Source organism: Anas platyrhynchos, chromosome 22 (assembly GCF_047663525.1).
Source record: "Anas platyrhynchos isolate ZD024472 breed Pekin duck chromosome 22, IASCAAS_PekinDuck_T2T, whole genome shotgun sequence".
Lineage (NCBI taxonomy): Eukaryota > Metazoa > Chordata > Aves > Anseriformes > Anatidae > Anas > Anas platyrhynchos.
The window spans coordinates 5,097,150-5,115,841 of record NC_092608.1 but is presented as its reverse complement, the minus strand read 5'-3'; the positions used below and the strand labels follow the sequence as shown (position 1 = coordinate 5,115,841).

The 18,692-nt window shown below is 46.1% G+C and overlaps 1 protein-coding gene and 2 long non-coding RNA genes across 9 annotated transcripts in view; all 3 read right to left on the bottom strand.

The window, feature by feature from the left end:
- The window catches only part of DISP3 (dispatched RND transporter family member 3), a 136,343-nt gene that overhangs the window by 64,499 nt on the left and 53,152 nt on the right, over window positions 1-18,692 (bottom strand). The gene's annotated exons all lie outside the window — the stretch shown is intronic.
- Window positions 7,869-10,729, bottom strand: LOC110353040 (uncharacterized). Its single transcript, XR_002402968.4, has 3 exons — window positions 10,499-10,729; window positions 8,598-9,298; window positions 7,869-8,520 (listed from the first exon to the last, which is right to left on the bottom strand). It is a non-coding gene; the product is annotated as an uncharacterized lncRNA (long non-coding RNA).
- LOC139999277 (uncharacterized) lies at window positions 13,134-18,692 on the bottom strand. The gene is made up of 2 exons (XR_011804647.1): window positions 17,510-18,692; window positions 13,134-15,930 (listed from the first exon to the last, which is right to left on the bottom strand). It is a non-coding gene; the product is annotated as an uncharacterized lncRNA (long non-coding RNA).

Here is an 18,692-nt window from a genome sequence, read left to right as displayed (position 1 = left end):
AATGGCAGCCACGTGGCTAAAGCTGCACAGAGCAACTCGGAAAATTTGGAAATGGTGTTGAAAAATACACATTAAACAGTTCAGGGCCGCATGCAGCTGAGATGCAAGGCACAAGAAGCTAGGACGTTCAGAGCAGGCACAGCAGTGTGCACCCCACCTCTACGCCAGCCAAACAACGTGGGTTAAAGTCAAAGTATCCGAGTCACCCCTGCATTAATCTAAATTTACAGCACCAATTTATGGGGGTAAGCACACAGTGATTCAGGCCCTCGGTGTCAGCCTCCATGGGGACTTCAATGACTCCTTCAGCTTGCATCTGAGGCCACAGGCAGTTTGCCCATGAATTTAAACACAGATTGAACGTCAATGCCTCTTCCCACAAATCAAGGCTTCTCATTTAAAACATTGCACTTGCATGTTAAATAGAGACTAATTACACACTCAAAGGGAGGACAAATCTAATTTGACTAGAAGGATACAGAGAAAATTAATGCAAGGCTCTGGCACTGTGGAAAAAAGCCTTTCCCAGTGGTTAAATTGGGAGCAGGATAGGACCAGTGGCTTCGAAAATTAATGCAATGCTCTGGCACTATTGAAAAAAACCTTTCCCAGTGGTTAAATTAAGAGCAGGCTAGGACCACTGGCTTCTGTTCCTGCTCCTGAGACTTCCTTCCTTGTGTGAGTCCTTAGCCCCCTCCTGGTTTCACTGCTCCTTGGGTCATCATTTGCATCAGGACGCAAACAGCCACGCCGCTGCTCCCACATCCAAACACATCGCGCATTTGTGCAGGGGGACACGGGCTTCACATCCTCTGTGTTTGTTATTTTTTGCATCTTCTGCCAGAGTGGTAAAAGTGAGCTTGCTGGCCTTGCTTATTGAGCAGTGTAAATGATGGATTTAATCTGCTATAACACAGCTATCACCCCCAGAAAAATCACATACCTGTTTGTGAGTAATGGGAACCTTCTGATGTTTTTTTTTACTAAATAAAACGGAGCACAGTTGGCTAAGCAATCTTTGGAGGCTACTCTTTAAACATCAACAGCTCGTAGCATCCTCAGGCAGTGGAAGTTTATGAATCTCTCTTTGGAAGTTAATGCACTCATTAGTTTTAGGCTGAGGGAGCAGATGGCAGCAGCCTTTCCTTTCCTTGGACACAGGTGGCACAGTCTGCACTGCCCTTCATTAAAGGCTTTGAGACTATTAAAGAAACTAGTAATTAATCTAAAGATCCATGTCAAAGGGTTTCTCTCCTTCCATGAGGTTTGGGGTTCCCACTGCACATAATACCACTATCAAGGAGCCAGCACAGCACAGAAGCTGAGAGAGAGAGGGAAGGAGACAGGAGGAAAAAGAAAATTCAAATTTCTGGCTGATTTTCACAAGAACCGTGCAAAACATAAAAAAATGACATCTCAAAATAGGAAAGCTCACTTTGGGGTACAGCCTCAGGGCCGAAGTTCATCCCAGGCTGAGCCAGAGGCTTGCCAAGACTTGCAAAAATTTGGAGCAAATTTGGGCCCGTGCAACATCATCCAAGGCCTGATTCCAAATGGAAGGTGGCAAATGTTAACCTGGCCTCAGTGCTGAGCAGACCTCTGGGGCTTCATAATATCCCTTCACAAGTACTGGAAGCAAGCCACCTCCCAGCCCCTATTGCTCAGCCATGTGGAATGGGAGATTTCAGCTAATTATCTGCAGGGCTATTTCCGTTTGCTTGCATTCAAAGCAAAAATCAGGAGATGCTCAGAGAAGTGCAGCTGGAGGAGAACTGAAGGAGAGTTACCTCTGTGACCTCGTGTAACCGGGCTGATTCCTGCTTTAACGCAGCACAGCAGAAACCAGCACCTCACCTGCACCTCATCGGGGCCTCATTCAAGCATTCATCTGAAGCCCACTATGAACAACAAATCTTGACCGCTGATCGAGAAAACCCTCTGACATTATCTGGGGTTCTGATCCGAACTTGGCGGAGCTCATGCATGCCCCAGGATGTCTCAGAGCACGAGCTTTCAATAGCAGCCTGTCTCCCAAGGACAGCTCAAACCCTGCAGTGGTATCAGATCGCTGTGAGTGTCCATCGGGTCCACAGATGTGGTAGGGACCCCTGGGGGATTATTCCTCCTCCTCCCCGCTCCAGGTCCCTCCTCACCTCTCACTCAGAGGACAGCCACTGTCTCTTTGACATGAGATGTCCAGAGAGGGACTGAACAAATGTGGTTAAGACTGAGGTTAACTGAGGATCAGTTCTGTGGTGTTGAGCCAAACTGCCTTCCCAGCTCAGTCTGGGGATGCCTGCGGAGTTAGACCAGCAGAAAATAGGACTTTTTTACTGGTGTTTCTGTAACAGACAGCCCTATTGCATTGCAAACAATGAAGGGTGATGCAGAATGCCAAAAAGCATCTAACATGGCAGGCTGGCTCTTCATATCCTGGGAACCCAGCTGCAGCTGCACAAACTGATTGAAAAGATGTGATCCCAGGGTTTTTTCCTATAAAAGGTCCATAAAAGAGGTTACACTGTAGAGGTAGCTTATAGTTAAGCAGCAGGTCTGAAGCATCAGACACTTGCCACTGTCACCAGCTCAGCTACTTACTCCAGAGAGGAAGGCAAAGACCACAGAGCCCTGGTGCTGCCTTGGGCCAGGCCCTTAAAGAAACGCAGTTTCTCCATCTGTACAACAGGGATAATGACATACAAGTTTTGCAAAGTTATTCTTTGGCTAAACTAGCTAAATGATGTGATCTCTGTAAAAGCGTATGTACAAAGAAACCTCAACAGCCATTGAAAATCAGCCTTTAGGATTTAAAAACTCACCAAATTCCACTAGCAGTGTAAGTGTTACCACCACAGCCAAGGTTCTTTCCATCTCTGTGCCCAAATCCTGTAGCTCTAATAATCAAGGGAATGTTTAGTCTTCCAGCTGTAATATTTCTTGCCTTTTAGGATTCATCCCTGACAATAATTAAGTCTCATAAGGACAAAACTTAAATGAGCAGTAGCCTATGGGGACGGTATTAGTGTGCTAACTGTGTTTGTGGTTTAAATATTAATGTCAAAGTGTAATTACCATCCGCTAAGTTCCAGGCTAGTGTTTGAAAACACATTTAGCTAAGCAGGAAGAATGAGCTGTACCAGTTGGAAGCTTCTGTGCAGAAAGGATTACAACGTAGAGCCGGAACAATTTCTCAACCAGCAAAGAGCAGAGGGAGACATGCTTGGTGGGTGTTCTTCATGCAGCCCCAGTGTGCGGTGGCTTCCCGCTGCTGGCTGACTCCAGGCAGAAATCCCAACTTCTTCACACAGCACAGGGAGGCAATGCTACAATGCCTCATCCCAGTGGGGGTTGTGGGGGTTGTGTGTCTACCTTACAATTGCAATGCAAACTACACCTGTGTCCCAGGGACAAAAAGCCTCATCAAATTGAACGCCGCTGTCATTTTCCCCCTGTAGCATCTCATTCCCTGGGATCTGGGCAAGGAGCCCATCGAGTTCGCAAGCTCCCTCTGGGTCTGAGGGAGGAGGCACATCAGGATTAGTTCACTTATCACATCTGGACTCCCTGTGCTGTGTGCTGCTGGAGCTCTCAGGGAACATTCAACATCTGGCAGACCTGAGCCTGTACAGGAAAAGTGTACAGAGCACGGGGGTGGCAGGAGCAGAAAGGGGGGATGCTGCATGCAAAGGAAGTTTTGGATGGGAGAGAAGGTTCCTGTACCTGCTAGGGGAAGGTTCCTTCACTTGCTAGAGGAAGGCTGTGCAGCAGCCGTCACAAATTGCGAGCCAGATACAGTGACACTTAACTCTCCCTCTAGGTCTCAAGCATGGAACAGGGAGAGGCTGTAATTCATTTCACTTCATCTCTGTTCATTTCAGACAAACAGAGCAGAAAAGTCAAGCCAGAGAAAGTGGAAAGAGGGCATGAAATGGAGCTGGCTTTGTAACGGTTCAGTTAGCCTGGCCGCTGGTTACAAGCATTAATAACACACAAGCTATTCCCACTACTCCCAAATCTTTGGGTGATATTAAAAGTGCACGTAGGAGAAAAAAATCAAGGAAGTTGAAAGCTAATGCAAACAAATTTTGCGTAGTGTTGCCCAGATTCGTTCTTTTTTCAAACACATTGCTTCCCTGTCCCTCCAGGGCTGGGGTTCACACACAGAGACCTCCCCTCTCCGAGTAAGGCCAGAGCACCCCTGTCCAGGACCTCTTCCATTAGAAACTTGTGCCCTGGGTGTAGTGACCCCGACAGCTTCCCAGCTTTTTGCACAATAGATGAAGGATCAGAGATGATCCCTCTGATGCCGCCCTATGCCTCTGGGGACAGCAGAGGCCTGAACAGCCTTGCAGGCCTGTTGGACCACAGAGAAATCTTGCATTCAACATCTGTTGTAAATCCCAAGGAATCTAATGGGATTTGGCAATTTAATCCAGCCAGGGTTTACATGATCAAAAGAATTTCTTCCAGTCAGCAGCACTTACGATGAAAGCTAACCAAAACCTCAAAATATAGTCCCTCAGCAAGACGAAGCCATTATTCTTTCTTCTTGAGTTTATGTCTTTATTTTTATCATCTCTCTGAGAGGAGGGTGAGGAGAGAAAGAAAAGTAAAGTTTCAGAGCACAGATAAATTCTGCCTGGCTCAGCTTCTGCCCTGAGACACAAATATCTCCAACCTCTCAGTGACACATTAGCCTTCAGAGAGATTGATCGATGGCTGGATTGCTGGGAAAGACTCATTGCCAGTGCCCTAATGACCAGAGAAACCTGCCAGAGGAACTGCAAAATTAATTCTGGCTCTAAATAATTAAGGGTTAGGTGAATATTTTCTTCCATTAACTATTTCTGCTGGTACCCTAGCAGCACATTCCTCCCCGCCTTTGATGTGGGGATCGCACCTCCAGCTGCTTTGGGATCTGGCCCCACGCTCCCAGTTCAGGCAGCCTGGTCCCCTGGGTCCGGGCTCTCTTCTGGCAACGTCCAGGATCTCACACAAACCTAGTGTTTGTTTCAGGAGGAAAAGGAGTCATCCAAAAGAGAGAGCCACGTTTGGAAAATGAAGCCTTCTTCCCACCCTGCCTCTGTTTCCCCTACTTTAAAATGACTTCCTGCTCTTGGAGGATGCAGGCGACCTTTGCTGATCTATGCCAAGAGGCCACGGAGCAGGAATGTGAAATGCTCGGGTAGGTTTCCTGCCTGTCCCCAGTCTCTGGCCCTGTCAGATCCTCTGAGATGTGCCCTTACTGTTCTCTTTCACCAGGGGTCAGCTCCTGCAAGGTACTAAGCATTTCCTGCCTCCATCCTAATCCTGTCTGCAACTGCGCCGTGAGAATAATAAAGCAGTGATATAAATACACAGCAAAACCCATCCCTGCTGCAGTCACTGAGAGCTAAGAGCAGTTTATGGGTCTTAAAGGAAACTCGGTACAATACAGGATTAAGTCCTGTTTGCTTTTCTGTCTCTAATTTTCTCCCGTTCTTTTTTCAGCTCTGCTAGTCCCTCACTCCCTCTACAGGTTTATTCTGTAGCATCCCTTATGCTCAAACTGCACTCTTCCCAGTGGGAGGACAGTCCCAGATGAAACATCACAGTGCCAAGCAATGTGCACAGGGGTGTACATCATCTGTCTTTCCTTGGCAAGGAAAAATAGAGAACAGCAGCAACAAAGCACTGGTGTCCCAACAACCTGCTCCGGAAGGTGCTGGGACAGGCAGTGCCTCACTTCCTGGCACACAGAGGAACAGGCATGCTTGGCAGGGAGATTTTTTTATTTTTTTTTAAAATCTTGGTGCAGAACGAAATGGTTTAGTAAAGCCGAGGTGTAGATATGTCTTTTGAGTTAGTGTTTAGCACTGTGGTTTAACCAGCATCGTGGTTCACTGAGGAGAATGGAGGAGAGGAATATATCATGGATCCTCCAAACTGCCAGGACACACTCACTTGAGGCCATGCCAGAGCCTTTCCCGGGTTATCTGGGCATCCCCTGGTCTTCCATTCACATGTGAGAAGCCCAGCTCCAGTGATACCAAACCATGCTTCTGATGAGATGCATAAGGCTTTTGGATTTCAATAGAAACTGCTAATGGCACCTAACAGAGATCAGAATTTAGACCAACTCTCTCTGATTCTGGAAAACAATAAAAAAACAACATCAGTGCACCTTTAAACCAAAATATTCCATAATAAGCAGGGCTTATTTCTCTTTCGATGAAGGTGACAATCCATCAGGATGTCATCTTCCCTGACAGCTGTCACCTCTTTGTGAGACTGACACATTTGGAGAGCTCAGTGTTTCCTCTGCTGCTCTCCCGTGCTCATGTCCTCGTCACCGCATTTAAAGCTTTCTGCCAGCTCTCATCCGCATTTGCTATTCACATCTATCCATCTAGGTCTTTGGACTTCACCCTGTAACGGGCCTTTTGCTGTCAGTATTCACCTGGGACTGATTGGCTAGGCAGATGAATTTTGAATGCAGCAGTCACTGGTACAGAGAAGGGAGGGTGGGAGCCGTGGGACAGGTTCTCTGATGAGCTGATTTGGAAGAACTCCATGCCCACCTGCATCACCTAATGCCCCACCACTGCCACTTTTTGTGGCCACTGTCACAAATTTACTGTTTCATCTCTCCTCTTGTCTGCCTGCCTCTTCCATCCAGCTGCAACCCTTTCTCCACACTTTAGCTTGTTCATTCCTTTTACAGCTTCCCTCACATCGAATACAAATGCTCTATTAGTGCTGTATCCCCACCAGGCAGTGGGTATCCCAGGCCCAGCACAAAAGATGTTGCCTCCAACACACATGATGGAGTTACCCCTGCATATACCAGGGCCGAACATCAAATCAGGAATTACAACCAGGGAAGAAGTGGCCACCATCTCTGAAAGGAAGGTCAGAACATTTACCACTGAGCAGAGAAAGGAGATCCCCAAGCCCTGTACTAAAGAAAAGCGGGGAATCCTTAAGCCTGAACGAGGGAAGCTGCAGTGCAGGGCTGTGTCAGTTATTAAAGCAAAGAAGGCTCTTGACGTAAATCAGACAGATTTTGCTTTCTTTGATACCGGTACAAATCCAGGATAAATGCCATAATTTCACTGGGATTACTTCACATTCTTGCTGATGCAAATATTATTAAAATCTGGCTTCCTACCACCAGGATGAGTACCCTGCAGCAGAACATACATTGTGCACCTGCTGCTGCTGGAGCTCCTAATTGGAAATAAGTTTATTGACCAAGATCAGGATGGCATTTTATCAAGTCTTTTTTCCTTGTTCTTTCCGTCTCTCCATCCCTCTCTCCAGATCTCATTTATAGCCAAGAGAAGGGGAAAAAAACAGCATCAGCAATTTCTGTGTGCAGTGAAATACAAACTCTTCTTCCCAAGCTTCCTTGTGAAGCAAACCCTGGCTAACTGGCTGCTTTCTCTCCTTCTCATGAGTGATGAACATCTTCCTGAGCAGTGCATCAGACAGAGATATGAACCCTTTGCTGCTGTTGGTGAGCTGGGCATCATTTTGGTGCTCCCGGAGCGTCATGGCTTGTGGCTGTGACAGACACTCACCGGCCTTCAGTGAGGGCTCTGGAGGGAGTCCAGATTTATCTTTGCACCGGAGCACTTTTCAGCTTCCCGTTAAACCACATCCATGTCCTGCATACTTCAGATAATTACTGCAAAAATCACTGAGAGCAAAATCCAGAATCCCAGGCCTTTTCCCAAGAATACAGACCTCTGCAGTTTAAGCTAAAGCAAAATTTCATGAGTTAACTGCCATAACAAATCTGGCAAGTCAAAGGGATTGTTAGGGACAGATGGATGGACAGAGCCACAGATACACACAAACTGCTTTTCAGGTTTCTGCACTCCTGAGCATCCCTATTTCTTTCACAGATGTATCAGAGGGAAGATCCTTAATTATCAGTTTCATATTATCACTATCATTATTATTTTCTCCTGTGTTAGAACATTTGACACTCCTTCCCACTCTGTGGGATTCCCTGATATAATCTGAGTACAAACAGCTACAGTTACAACATTAATTGCTATTTATGCTGCCAACACTGTGTAACTACATGGTCATTTGCAAGTTCCCTTAGATCAGTCATTAATGATATTTTACATTGTCAAGATATTACATTCATAATTGCTGCGCAATTCAGAACATTCATGTCCCCTGACAAAAGAGCAACCCAGAAAATTTGAACAGTCCTGCCTGTGCCTTGAAGTTATTCCAGTTGGATGCGTTCATGGTGGAATTCTGCATTTGCTTGTCCCATAAAAATGAGCACAAGCAACTGGTTAACCCTGTTACCTCCACCTGCAACCGGCATGTGCCTGCAGTGTGAGGATCTGAGCCAGCTTCCACCAAGCACCCAGAGGATCCGCAGCAATTTCAGATGTGCCGAGCACTTTCCAGGTGTCGTGCCGTGTGTATGGCTCACCTGTGCTTACGTCCATCCCATTGCCTTTTTCTGTAATTGCTCTCCCATCGCATCCCATCTGCTATTGTTATCTAGAACAGCTAAATTAAAGATTCAAATACTCAGCTGACTGCGATTTAATATCAATCCAAGATTTCAGTTCAGACAAACCTGTTACCTTGCCCAAAGTCCTCTGGATGAACAGCACTTTCAGCAACCCACTAAGTTTACTTCTGTCTGGACTTTTAGGGAGTAAAAAACTACACTTTACAAACTGTTGCAATGGTAAAAATGACAACAGATTATTTTCATGCCTCCCCCCTGCCACGGACAGAAGCATAGCACTTCAGCTCCTTGCCTACAATACATTTAGCTGCCAAGCTGTGTTTCACAGGATTATTTAATTACCTCCCTAATTGTGTCATGGGAGCATCTTCTAAAGATGTGTCTTCAAGCTGCAGCAGTTGGGGTTGGCAGCATTGCATCTTCCCTGCCAGCTCCCCCCTGCCTGCTCTCTCCGCGTTTGTCTCATCTGTAGCAATAAATGAGCCCGGGCCGGTGCGCTCAGTCTCTCTGTGCCTGGGACTGCCACCAGCTCCTCAGTGATAACGAGGATTCCAGATCCCCAGAGACACGGGGATGGCAAAACTTCGCTAGAACAAGGCAGAATCTGTTTTCTTTTGTTGCTTCGGACTCCGCTGCATTTTTGGATTAGGAAAATATCTTCGGGGAGTCATTTCTCCATTTTTCAGGCCTGCAGTGAATTCATACAGTCACACCTGAGACTTGAATGCCATCGTCAGTAACCAAGAGACACGACTTAATACCTCAGAGAGCTCACTGCTGTGCAGGGAACCGCTCTGACTGCTGGCCACGGTTCTGAAAGAATAATAATTAAAAAAAAAAGTACTTGCTACAGGACTGCAGACCTAAGGAAATCAAAATGCTATTGATCCCAGCCCATCCTGTTCTCATTACAATCTGCCCTGCTAGTGGCATCGGGAGTTTTGATGAAATCCATCATTACTAGTAGGGTAAATATTTCTTGCGGTGGCATAAATCAGCAGCTCTTGCTATGCCAATTTCTGCCAAGTGTGAATATAGACCACTCCGGTATTTGTTATGAGCAGAGAAACAGTATATGGGGCCAATACACAAAGCTCCAGTACGGCTGAGGCTTGCAGAACATTTGTTTAACAAATCAGCTACACCATGCAATCAGTGTCTATTTTTCCTCTCATAAATAGGCATGCACGAGGGGAAAAAACTGATTGTTAAATCTCATATACAGTGGGTTTTAACAAACCGCAGATTTAAGAAGAAAAATACAAGTACAAATAAAGCTTCCCAGCTGCTTGTGATTTTTTTCCTTCCGGTTGAATAAATAATCTCCTTTGGCTAATTCAGTAAATACAAAATTTTGTAGAAATGGCAACTCAACAAAGAAGCCCAGTGCTTTCAGAAGGAGGAATTCCCCACGAAACAGCTTATAGATGAGAGAATATGCTTATGGATGGCACGTATGTAGGAAACAGTAAATTAAATATTTTTTTCAGTTCGTCTAGATATGAGAAGCAACAAAAAAAATAATGAAATAATGAAATAAAGAAAGAAATATTTCATTAATAGACTAAATGAAGAGACAAGAGCATGGTAGAGGGAATGGTTTCCAGATGTTTCCCCCTGGAGTCCTAAATAAAAGATAAACAAACTGCAGGACATTACCCAATCATCTCCACAGCAGTCCAAGTTTTAAAGCAGGTCTGCATGCTACAGATTTACTAAAGAGAATTGAATAAAATACCAGAAATACCTTGGAGGGGGCATTAACATAAGAGAGGAAAGGAAAAGGCAGGATGATGCTGTGTTTTCGCACCCAGGGAAATAAACACACACAGAGACATTGCGTGGTTTGAAGCCACAGAGCCGAGCTGGTGGCAATGCTGGCAGCTGCTGCATTCACCATTAAACCTCAGTGCCTTCAGTTTCCACCTCTATTTCTTGTGTTTCTTAGAAACATCAAGCTTAAAGCCATTGCCAGGCTGGGTTATGAATCAAAAAGGATGTGGCAGTACGTACTTTTCCAAGACATCTTCTTGTATGGTAGGTGCTATTGGTTTAACATCCCTCCATGGTCTTTATTAGCAAACAAAACGTGAAGCACTTCCCCGGCTCCATGCGAGTCCTTGCGAAGGAGGAGAGAGGCAGCGTAAGATAGATGTGTCAGCTGGGAGGTCTTGGAGATTGGCTGTAAGAATTTTAAGGAGCTAATTTCAAGAAAACAGTAATCAAGGGAAGATGAAGGGGTGGGAGAAGCTCATAAAAAGAAGCAAGCTGCTTCTCTCAGCTGAAGGAACGGGGCTGATATGGTTCTCTGAGGGTCCCAGATTGGCTGCACCAATTCTATAAACTTTGGATATTGTAGCAAGGCAGCTACAGGAAGCTGCATTTCTAGAGATTATGATTAGCTCCAGATTAAGTACTCACATAAATCCTGTCAGCTGCAAAATGGTTTGTTTGTTTTAAAAGAAAATGATGTAACCAAGAAAATCCAATCTTTCCATTTCTCCTTTTTTTATTTATTTTTTCAGCGACAACATTTTAACAATGAAGCTGAGTTTTACGGTGAGTGTAACAGGCCAAAGTGAGTAAATTCTTCTAACATTAAAGCTGTAAAGGGATCAAACTATCCCCAAAGACCTGCTTTTTCATTACAGCAAAATCCAGCGAGCCTTTTGTACCTCCATCATTTTGGGATAGCAGAGCACTCACACAACACCTGGCACTCACGTGAGCTCTCAGAAGATTCGTCTCACAGCAAAGTTCGTTTGTGTTACAGCTCCAGCACACTCGTTAATCTGACTGCACAGGCACAAAGTCCCATTGTTTCTGCATTGTGGTGTCAATAGCTCAAACCAATTAACAGAAAACGAGCACAGCTCATCCTAAATCACGGAATCACAGAAGGGTTTGGGTTGGAAGGGACCTTAAAGAGCACCTGGTTCCAATCCTCCCACTAGTCCAGGTTGCCCAAAGCCCTACCCAACCTGGCCTTGAACACTTCCAGCACCCACAGCTCCTCCGAGCAAAGTATTTATTTCATTCCAGCAGCAAATTCTAACTGACAATTACAGCCATTGACTGGAAGGTGCCATGCAAGGTGACTAAAGCCCATGGTATCACTGCATTGATCCAAGTGGAGACTGGAAGGTAGACGAAGGATGCTGAAGAAGGCACCTGTTAAAGCATTCAAAGGAGGAGGCTGGGGAGTCCATGCACATAGCTCCTAACCATCCTCTGCCAACCACTTGGCCTTTTTCTCCTTGTTCCTCCTTTTGCAGAGCTCCAGAATTTCACAGACATTGGTTAGAAAAAATACATACAGGATATAAAGCAAGAAAGTGCAGCTGCAGAGGTTAAACCTGTAACAACTGTGATGTGAAACGGTGCTGGATTTACAAAGGGAAAAGGCTTTACAGACAAACAGCAAGTTCTCTCTGTTAGACTAAAACCACAGCTGATTTCCTGACAGTCTGTTTGAAGCAAATGGTGATGATGGCAAAAGGAGGCTTTAGGCTTCCCCTCGAATGCAGGCAAAGTTCTGCTGTTTGGAAATGTAGATGAAGGCCTTTAGTTTTCCTTGTGACATGGAAGTTAATAAGAGCAGATAAGGACTGCAGAATGCAAATTCCTCAAGGGGGAAGAATCACTTATCTCCGCGAATGCATTCTGCTTGGCACCCTCTGGCAATGGAGATTTTTGGAGCAGAGCCAGCTGATCAGGGGAATAGCAATGAAGGGAAAGCCTTGCTCTTCCACATAATGGCTGTGATCACTGGCCCAAGGTTTGCTGAGAGTCTTGGGGCAGAGAAATTGGCAGTGTCAGTTAGGTTTCATTCTCAGAACTACAGAAAACCACAGAAAGAGATGTGTCCATAATCCCAGAACTGTCCCTTCTGAAAGCACTTTTAGAGTTTGTATTCAAAAGACACTTGTGACAGGGTCCTACACTGCTCTACCTCTACCTCTGAATTACTGCAGCTCAGCGCTGGAATGCTTGGGTGCAAATACTGACACAGCAGCTCCACTGCCCTCACAAAACGAAAATGTTGATTGATGGTGGGGTACAGCCAGCCCGTATCCAGCCCATCCGCTCCTGGCATGTCACCCACGATGCATGCTTTCTTCTCCTGGTCCAACAGAAATGTTCAAGGGACATTTACACCCCCAAAATCAGACCCTGTAAGGTGCTAAGGTGCCCTGAAGAGTGTGTGTGTGCCTCTCTGCTGGCAGGTGGCTGCAGCGGCACCTGGTCAAAGGCTATTCACACACACACCCCCATACATAAATGCTCTCTGACAATCAGACCGAGTCGCCAGTTGCTGACTTAACTGTATCAACATCCCGAGGTTGAATTAGCCACATGCTGGCACTGTAATTCTAATTGTTTTCAAATGCACATTGTAATAAAAGGCTAATTAGCACACATCTCTAAATGGGAGCTGACGGAAACGTAGGATTATTTTGCGTTGGTGACACAAGCAATGAAGGATCGCACACATTCACCTGCTACCCCTGGGACACCTTTCCTTGCACCGTGTTTTGTTGGTTTTGCGGCAGAGGCTTTAAACAAACACAGGAAAACAAGAAGGAAAAAGCAAGCTGACAAACTGCATGAGATATAATATGTAGATCAGAGTCCTGGGAATGGAATCCAGCAGAAAACATTTAAATAACACATGGCTACAGAGCTCTGAATCAAATCTGAGACACATGTGCTAACAAGTCATGGACATGCCCACCAGTATGGCTGCGTATCTGCAGCTCAAAGCAGGTTGCAGAGAAGCACGCAAGTCTTGCTTGTGTTGCACAGAAAGGTCCACACTCATGTGGACCCACAAATGTGCACCTAAACCTGCATACAGTAGTCAAAAACATGCAGCTGCCCTAAATGCCAGCACACCCCCTCACCCAAATGCCTGTGCCATAATGCAGGGAAAGGCTGAAATGGCAGTGAGGCTGCCAGCACCAGCCTTCCCCCAGCACAAGGAGTGCTGCCCCAGGGAAGGCAGCACATCAGCATGCTGAGGGCTGCCTGAGCTGAGGATGTGCTGCTCCTCCTTCCAGTCCTACCCTGCACAAGGCACAGCAAGCCCATGAACTATTGAGCTTGTGTGGTGACCTCTACAGCTTGCAGCAGCCACTGCATACATTATTAATGCCACCGTCTGTGCCAAGGACTGACCCTGCTTCCAGCCAGGGTCAAGGTCCTTTAATTATGCACTGTGAATTAGCCCAAACTGGGTGAACACAGAAATGGAATAATTTGCCGTTGGGTGAATGATCAAGTGCCCTGAAGACGAAGCAACTTGAGGAAACATGAGCATATAAAATCCTCCTCGTGCACAGCCCATGAATAAATGGGGAAGCGCTCGCCAGCGCAGCCATCTCCATTTCACCCTGGAATGTGATCCATTTTCCTAAAGGCAAACACAGCAGAAGCACGGTGCAGGAAGGGAAGCATGGCCCCTTCCCATACCTACCTGCCACTCCACGGGCACGTTTGTCTGAGCCGAAGAAATCTATGTAAACAGAAGGGAGCCAATTAGCAGCTGATGCAAACGGTTCAGTGGAAAGTTATTATTTAAAAGCTAGTTAAGATAATTAGGGGGCAGTTTAATTAAAACATCATCTTAAACACAAAATGAATGCAGTAGCTTTCAAGCCCAGCAGGATGCACAGCTAGTACTTTCCCTTGGGAAGTTGTTAATTAGTGCTTGTAGTGACTGCAAATAATAAATAAAAATAAAAATATTCCCACAAGCCTTAGAAATATTAGGAGTGTGGTTCCTTTCTGTCCAATGCACGCCCCCTGCTCAATCCCTAGGGCATGCCCAAAGAGCTTGAAGCAGAGCATCCGCAGGATATTGCAGAAGATTAGAAGCTGTAGGAACTCAGGCAAAGTTTTTGAAGGCCTTTGTTTGCAGTTAGTCTAACTGGCGCTGACAGCAGGGAGAACACCACTGGCATGCCCAAAAACCGCACCCCCCAGCTGGTCACGCTGCAGGTTCCTGGGCTTTGCAGTTCGTCAGTTCTCAGACAAGGACCTCTGTCACGAGAAGGTTGTTTATGATCAGGAATTGAAAGAAGCCTTGTTTATCCTCACTCCGCAGTCAGAAGAGGTATAGCCTTGGAAAAGTCATTCTCAGGTACAGAGCTGCGGAGTCCTTGTTGCTGCACCAAGAGGGATACAGAAACCTATGCAGAATTCAACCCCATCCCTAATTCTGTCTCCACAAGTGGATGAGCCAAACTTTATTCCTCTTAAAGAGTTTTGCAAAGCTCTTGCTGCAGCACTGCAAAGGATCTGGCTCTGAGATCAGCAACCCTGGTGTTGACCAGGAGCACCTCTCGCTTTCTCACTCTGCTCGCTGGTGCAGACAACAACTCTGAGTGATGCTGCTAGACAAATGGTGGGAAGGGGACACAGCCGCGGCATTGTGGAGGACGTGCAGATGACTCATCCGTTTAAACAGCTAAAAGCAGATTTCTCCAGCAGCTACAGAAGGAGATGATCCAATTCACGCAGAAGATAATTGCCAGGGCTCTCAACAGAAGGCAAGGGCTCTGCAGCAGAAGAGATGGTGCTCACACGAGACCATGAAAGGCCTTGAGGAACACAAGTGGCAATGTTTTCTCAACCAAACACAGCCGAGCTCTGTTATCTAATTCACAAGCTATAGATTCTGTGTTGCCCAAGGGGAGGAGATTGCATTAATTAGTTATGAATCAATTGATCTGCTGCTATTTCAGGAACATCTACCTCATGGCTCTGTAATAGAGATGATTCCCAAACAGCAGCTCCCTTACTTAACACAAGTCACCCCTGAAGAAGAGCAGGGCAAGGGCCTGCAGCACAGGGCACTTTCAGGATGCAGGGCACACTCATACAAGGTACTGACCGTATCTATTCCTCACCTTGTTCTTGCACCCCAACCTGTAACAGCACAAAGCAGTTGTGAACTGTCACCACTGGGAATAAGATTGTGTTGCACCCATCTCACCCTGGCAGAAATGAGGACAGCAGGTAAAAAGCACTAACAAAATGGGCCAGGGGCTGCTCCCCTGCGGGGATAAATTCCAGAGTGATATCGTCTAAATGACAGGGAAGGAAGGTCATCTCTCCCTCTCTTTCTGTTCACATACAAGGAAAAATACACCCACTTCAGGTACGGCCAGAAGAAGGGATGCAGACCTCCAGATAGCAACCAACACGCATTAAAGAAGACCTCAGGGATCTCATACAGAGTTGTTGGCAGACAGCTGCAGGACTAAATACATGCTTTATACCCTTTTTGCAGCCCTGGACTGTTCTAATATTTTGGGGCTGACCCTGCATTTGGCCCCTTGTATTTGACATGGGCAGTAGTTTCCTATTTTGAAATGCATAACCCAGTTGGTTTCCCATCAGAGATCTCTGTGGCTTCCTCCCAGTTTCATCTTCCATATGACCTGAAAGTGCATTAAAGTGTTGAGATTAACATTTCTTTTAAAAAAAAAATGTAAACAAGATACTTGGCATGCACTAGATGACACTGCTCATTAATGAACCTGGACCACTATGGCAGGGTGTAAAATCACTCCTAGGGTTCTGTTTAGACCCTCCCAAAAGCCACAGTTCAATCCAGGCAGTTGCTACACTTCCTATAAATATTGAATGTCTTATAGAACACAAAAGCATGGTTTTTTTCCTCATTTATCACCCTAGACCAGATCCACAGCAAGCAAGTCTGCATGTGTAAAAGATCAATGGCATATTGCCAGTTTATATCCACCACAGCCCAAGCCCAAAGTATCTGGTGGATGCTCACTCTGTGTGCTCTGTGTAGGAAGCACACACAGATTTCTTTCTGAGCCGTCACAATGGAAACTGTCCCTGTATGTGACCCTTTCCATCGCTGCACAGTAATCAAAACCTCAGCGTACAAAGAGCTTGTCCCTGCTCTATTGAAGCCAGTCATAAACTCATATTCAGCCCCTTCGGGTTGGGAATCTGGCCTAAAACAGCATGAGGAACCAACGAATATCTGAGATGTACTTTGGGACTACCCCACCTTGCACCTGCTAGAAGATGAACCATCAATTAATTAAAAGCAGTCTGGATATGGCCTAGAGACCCTGGTCTGAAAATTGAAGGCAGAAGTTTACATTTTCCTCGTCACTTCTTCTCCTCTCGAAGATGTTTAAGGATTTTTGTCAGTTTATGAATGTACCTCCCTGCTCTGAGACAAGTTCAGAGACGATTTAGTTTTCCAGAAGCCTTCTTTTGTAGACACGTGTAAGACAACAGGAATCCCACTCATCAAAGTCTTTCTGCTACTCTGTGTATCCGAAACACAATTACCTACCAGCATACCATTCCTGCCTTCAGCTTCTCTCCTAACTAATTAAATTCTTTGTCAGTCATCAATTCTCTCAGCATAAGAAGGGTCAAAAGGTGACCTGTGCTCGCGGCAGATTTGGGGGGGCGGGAGAGGAATCCATTTATAGGTAAGAATTTGCCCACGATGGTCTACATTTGCAGGGGATGCTTTCCAGTCACTTTGTTGCTAATAACAATCTGTCAACATTTATCAAATTTGTGTCTAATCATCTCATCTGCAGTGTCTTTTATTTTAGCAAAACATCAAACTAGAGGATATTAAAGAAAACATCTAGTCTTGCACAGCTCTATTCAGCAAAAGATATTGAGGCTTTTTATGCAGAAAGTGTATATCATTATAGCCGTTTTACAAACAGGAAAATGAAAGCACGGAGAGATTAAATGACTTGCTGGAGGTAGCAGAGCAGATCACTGGCTGGGCCAGAAACAAACTCAAGTGCCTCGAGTGCTGCTCCACTGCCCTGGATGACACCAAGGAAGGGCCAGCTCATTCAGCACTGAACACAACCACTTCTCAGCTGAAGCTTCATTGTGAGAACTGCATACCAACGGTACACGGCAATTCAGGACAACTGCCACCTAGACACTCCCTCTGATTTGTGTCATCCATCTCTAATTCCCACCCCACAGTACTCAGTTGGTAAACACCTGAATTCAGATTCCATCAGGACAATAACATCATCCCATCACCAGCCGAGCCTGTTTGACTAAGTGCCTGGCGTTTCTGCTTCGCTCTCATCCACTCCTCACGGCTTCCAGCAACACACCAGCCCCCAGCCAGGAACCGCAGCCATCTGCCCCTGTGCCCAGTGAGCAGCCGTGTTCAGAAAGTCCAGGATGGAGCAGCAGGCAGGGAGCAGCTGCAGGAAAGGAGAGCAGAGAGGCAGGGCAAGCAGCCACCAGGCGTGCAGCAGCTGCGGCTTCAGCCTAGGATGTGCTGCAGCTGAGCACCAGCCTGGCACTGAGAGGTAGCAAAGCACTGGGATGGGGACAGGGACACAGCCCGACAGTAGCCAAGGGTTAGGGCAAAGACAGAAGCTTCAGGGCTGGTCGCAAGGAGGGAAAAGAAAGGGCTGGCCTTGATCTCTGCGCTGTCTGAAGTGCCCCTATAGGGAAACATCAGGATTAGAAGGTTAATAAAAGCACTGTGCCTTGTGGCCTACAGCTGCTGACTGAATTGATCCAGCTCTGCCCATAGTGACTTGCTGCGCAAGCACAAGGCATGCATGAAACATTGGTTCAACGCTGCCCTCGAAGGCAGCATGCCAATTACTGCACCTAGTGCCAGCCCCAGCAGCAGCTCTTGTACAAGGGGAGCAGTGGCTGAGGGGACTCGGAGGAACTCATCACCGAGATCTAAGCTAATCCGAATTACATTTGCATTTCATTTAGATTTAATAAGATAGTTATTGTTTGCTAATTTTGTGCCAATTGATTACCGCAGCAACATATTTATTGAAGAGGAATAATTCAGCTGAAGATGCATATCCGACTCATCTCAATTGAATTAAGCAGATTCAAAGCGATGTAGTGTCGTGGAGCACACATCCTCCAGCCTGATGCATGCACTTTGCAAAAACTGCTACATGCTGGAAGAAGATTGCTACACTCTGGTCCACAACAATCTGTGCCCAAGAGGAAGCACAAGCCACAAAGGACTCATGTGTAAGACACTGGAAGTCTACGTGTGAGCCCACAAGTGCTGAAAGCCACAGAGCTATGTTCTGTGAGGGCTCCACGCAGTGCCAGTAGGGCAACTTCTGCCAAGAAGAGATGCACACACAAACACAAACATGCAAACATACAAACAGGTGGAAAAGTACACAGAAAG